General features: G+C 39.0%; 1 long non-coding RNA gene across 2 annotated transcripts; it reads right to left on the bottom strand.

The window, feature by feature from the left end:
- Positions 1-353: 353 nt before the first annotated feature.
- On the bottom strand, positions 354-3,995 carry LOC138844237 (uncharacterized). Of its 2 annotated transcripts, XR_011379799.1 has the most exons (3): positions 3,862-3,995; positions 2,471-2,540; positions 354-599 (listed from the first exon to the last, which is right to left on the bottom strand). It is a non-coding gene; the product is annotated as an uncharacterized lncRNA (long non-coding RNA). The 2 variants fall into 2 exon arrangements; XR_011379798.1 differs by lacking the exon at positions 3,862-3,995 and having other exon boundaries at positions 2,471-2,601.
- Positions 3,996-5,003: the final 1,008 nt, after the last annotated feature.

Raw genomic sequence — 5,003 nt, 5'->3', positions numbered from 1 at the left:
AGTTTATGTAGTATAAGGGTACATTCTGATATTTTTAATACTCTGTGGGGCCTAACATACTTACTATGTTAGAGTAAGTACTTTCACGTTTCAGGCAGATGCATGAAAATATATCTAAATGGCCCTAATTCTTTATGCAAGAAAACACCAGATAAAATTTCAAACAATTCTTGCAGGCTAATGTTTTAAACATCTTACTACAGAATGTGTATTTTGTGTTTCCTGTCCCTCAAAACAAAACTATTAGTAAGTTAACCAAAATTTTTGGGAAAATATTATACACAAATTTCTGTCTTTTAAAAAAAGGCAACCCAAGCAAGAGGCAAATATAGGAAATTTAGAGATGTTAGAGATTTCTTATCTTTTTTAAAATATTTATTTGTTCATTTGAAAGTCAGAGTTACACAGAGAGAAGAGAGGCAGAGAGAGAGAGAGAGAGAGAGAGAGATCTTCCATCCGATGGTTCACTCCCCAATTGGCCGCAACGGCCAGAGCTGCGCCGATCTGAAGCCAGGAGATTCTTCTGGGTCTCGCATGTGGGTGCAGGGGCCCAAGGACTTGGGCCATCTTCTACTGCTTTCCCAGGCCATAGCACAGAGCTGGATCGGAAGAGGAGCAGCTGGGACTAGAACCGGCATCCAAATGGGATGCCAGTGCTTTAGGCTAGGGCGTTAACCCATTGTGCCACAGCACCAGCCTTCTTAACTGCTTATTAAGTTGTAAGGATTACACAGAATCTCTAACATAGTTCACAATCATTATCTTACAAAAATCTATTTAGGTTTCAAAAAGTTTTTTAAGAACTTCAAGTAGAAGGCTAACATTGATACAATTTTCCTAACAAAGATTCATATTTGGCATTTTGAATCAATTTACCTGGTATTCATCTCTTAAAGTCCACTAAAATTAGAATTTTAGAATTGAATTTTTAAAATTTATTTTTATTATTTATTTGAAACAGAGTAGCCTTGAGTCTTAAGTATTTCCTGGAGTTCTTGACCTTCTTCTGATCATAGAGTTAGCACCAAAATCTCCCAAATACTACTAATTGTTACCTTAGAAGAAGGTTATATGAACTCTACAATGTTTAAGATAATGTGATTCCAATGGGGAAATATGAAAAATTTCCCTGTAATCATAGATTTTGCTTTAATCCCCAAAAGCAATTCCTTGTTTCTAGATGTACTCAGAATAGTAAATTAGCAAAACTCAGTTCTTTGACTATCAAATAATTATCTATTATGTCACATACTCAAAATTTGCCAGTTAACTGTGACCATTATTCCTTTCTCCACAGAGCTAAACAAAACCATGAAAGAAAACCGGGCTAATTAGAGGCAAAGAATAAAAAATTCTATTAATGATTTCTGTGGTTCAAGGGTAGATATTACATATATAGTATGTATTAATTACAATTTTGAGAAATGTAAACATCTACACAATACTACTTAAAACAAGATCTAGAATAATATTCTCTAGCAAAACTTCAGAGATGATAGAAAGTCTCTGTATATGTACTAATTTGGTAACCAGGAGCCTCATGTGGCTTTTGAGCACTTAAAATATAGCTAAGGTAACTATAAACCAAGTTATTTTAAAAAAGATTTATTTATTTGGAAGGCAGAGTTGGTTGGGGGAGAGAGAAAGTAAGAGAGGTATCTTCGATCTGCTGGTTCACTTTCCAAATGGCTGTGATAATTTGAAGCCAGGAGCTTCATCAAGGTCTACCACATGGTTGCCAGGGGCCTAAGTACTTGGGCCATCTTCCACTGCCTATCCAGGCACATAAGCAGAGAGCTGGATTGGAAGCAGAGCTGCCAGGACTCGGACTGGCACCCATGCAAGATGCCAGCATTGCAAGGTGCAGCATAATCCAGTATGTCACAACACTGACCCCTATGTAAATTTCATCCACTTTAAATAAATTTACAAAAACTTTTTATTTTTTTTGACAGGCAGAGTTAGACAGTGAGAGAGAGAGAGAGACAGAGAAAGGTCTTCCTTCCATTGGTTCACCCCCTAAATAGCCACTACGGCCGGAACAACGCCAATCAGAAGCCAGGATCCAGGTGCTTCCTCCTGGTCTCCCATGCAGATGCAGGGGCCCAAGTACCTGGGCCATCCTCCACTGCCCTCCCAGGCCACAGCAAAGAGCTGGACTGGAAGAGGAGCAACCAGGACTAGAACCCGGCGCCCATAAGGGGTGTCAGCATTGCAGGCAGAGGATTAACCAAGTGAGCCACAGTGCCGGCCCCCAAAAACTTTTTAATAGCCACATCTGGCAAGTGGCTACCAAGTTAGTGAGAATTTCTATCATCCTACAAAGTTTTATTGTAATACTTTCCAGTAAATCCTAACAAAATGTTTTAGAGATTTATCCATGTTGTATATGTCAGCAGTCCTTTCTCTTGAACTGCCCAATAGTATTCCATTGTATGAGTGCATACAATTTGTTTTTCCATTAGCTTACTTGGTAGACATTTGGGTTGTTCCCACTTTCTTTTAATACTGCAAATATTGTATTTGATGTTCTGAAGTAACTGAAGGGAAAAAGTTACATATAAATACATAAAGATAATTTATTGTTGTCTTGAGCAGAGATAGTCACCTTATGATCTAACATTTTCCACAATGGGATAAAAATTTAATAGACTGATAGACCTCAGGAAGGCTGAGTAATCAGTTGGCTTGTATTGGTTTAAGAAAATACAATCCGAAACACAAATATGCCAGAAAAAAATTACTGCATTTTCAAAATCAAAATATACTTTTAAGCAGGGATGAGTAGGGTTGAAGATACTCTAAAACAGGGGTGGGGAATGTCTGGCCCAAGGGCCATATAAGGCCATCAAAATCCTTTGGTCTACCCTTGCCAAAGCAATCACAGGCAGCACTCAAAACTCAATAAATCTATAGCAGGCTAAGTTTTGATAAATCCACAGAGCCAGTAAATTATGTTTTAAATATTCAATGGCCCTTGGTACAAAAATGGTTATCCACCCTTTTTCTAGAGAACAGTGGCGAACTATGTAAAGTTTTGATTACTTTGGCTTTTTAAATTATTGATATTATCACACATCCACAGAATTTCAGATCTAGTGAAATTAGTAATTCAGTAATGTAATTCTCCAGTGTTTTGCAAATCTTAAGTGATCAATAAACACTGGTAGAAATGAAGTCATCCATTTCACATGAGAACTAAGACTCTACGTGCCTCTCTCAATGGAAGAAAACAGGATATTATAATTAAATGAAAAAATCTAAAACAGGCATGATTGCTGATTTATAACATGATTCACCACACATTCAAAGGTATGCTGCCACAGAACAATATAATTTTGAAAACTTATAACTTTTCAGAGGCAAGTCTACCATCTATTAATTTATTTTCATATGCATCTTTTCCACCTTTCAGGCACTAGTACTGAAATAATATTAGTTCTTAAATATGCAGTGAAAATCAACAGGAGGCAATACTCTAACAGATAATATCGAAAAGGAGATTTTACCCTTAAGAATGTGGTTATTTATAAAGTATAGAATAAATACATGAATAATCAGTTGCCATAGAACCTATTAATGTATCTGCCAATTATTCCAATCTGAGGGTGAAAACCAAGGATACATTTCAAGGATTACTTGAGTATTTTAGACAATATCTCTATCTGCGCTGTTTTAGTCATTAATTCATAATTATTGCACTGAGAGTTCACTGACTTTGTCAAGGAATATAAGGCAGCTTGTTGCTAAGGACCTTTTTTTATTGAGCCCACAGTGCGTCTTGCACTAACACAGGTGATAACTTAAGAGTGGTCCTAACACAGCTGATTCTTTTCAATGATTTCTTAACAAATATTTCACCTGTTTTTTAAAAGATTTATTTATTTCCTTGAAAGTCAGAGTTACACAGACAGAGTAGAGGCAGAGCGAGAGGTCATCCATTCGCTGGTTCACTCCACAATTGGCCGCAATGGCTGGAGCTGCGCCGATCTGAAGCCAGGAACCAGGACCTTCTGGGTCTCGCATGTGGGTGCAGGGGCCCAAGGACTTGGACCAACTTCTACTGTTTTCCCAGGTGATAGCAGAGAGCTGGATCGGAAGTGGAGTAGTCAGGACTCGAACCGGTGTCCATACGGGATGCCGGCACTGCAGGAGGTGGATTTACCCACTACGCCACAGCGCTGGCTTCACAAATATTTTATTTCTGAAATACATCTACAACATATGTGAAGATATAATTATTCAGCTTTAAAAAATAACTAAAGGGCTTGGCATTGTGTTTCAGCAATTGAGGTGCCAGCATCCCATATCAGATCACCTTCAGGCCTAGAAAAGCAACCAATGATTGCCCAATTACTTGGGCCCCTGCCAAACACATGGGAGACCAGGATGGAGTTCTGGGCTCCTGGTTTTGGGATGGCCCAGTCCTGGCCATTGGGGTCATTTTGGGGAGTGAATCAGCAGATGGAAGATCTACTTCTCTTTCATTCTTTCAAGTAAACAAATCTTTGAAAAAATTTTAAAATGACTAAAATAGGCAGGAGTTTTCAAGATTCTTTCCTAATTGTAGTATGAAACAATACATGCATACATGATTTATCTCCAAAAAGTTTGTGGAAACTGTGTATGTAAAAATTCATATCAAGATAAACATTTTAAAAAATTCCACTCTTCAGCTGGTGCCGCGGCTCACTAGGCTAATCCTCCGCCTGCGGTGCTGGCACACCAGGTTCTAGTCCCGGTTGGGGCGCCAGATTCTGTCCCAGTTGCTCCTCTTCCAGTCCAGCTCTCTGCTGTGGCCCGGGAAGCAGTGGAGGATGGCCCAAGTGCTTGGGCCCTGCACCTGCATGGAAGGCCAGGAGGAAGCACCTGGCTCCTGGCTTCGGATCGGCGCCGTAGTGGCCATTTAGGGGGTGAACCAATGGAAGGAAGACCTTTCTCTCTAACTCTGCCTGTCAAAAAAAAAAAAAATTCCATTCTTCCATGAACTTTTTAAGTACCCT

Source organism: Oryctolagus cuniculus, chromosome 1 (assembly GCF_964237555.1).
Source record: "Oryctolagus cuniculus chromosome 1, mOryCun1.1, whole genome shotgun sequence".
NCBI lineage: Eukaryota > Metazoa > Chordata > Mammalia > Lagomorpha > Leporidae > Oryctolagus > Oryctolagus cuniculus.
The sequence above is the reverse complement of the archived record's forward strand: the minus strand, read 5'-3'. Positions and strand labels throughout refer to the sequence as shown.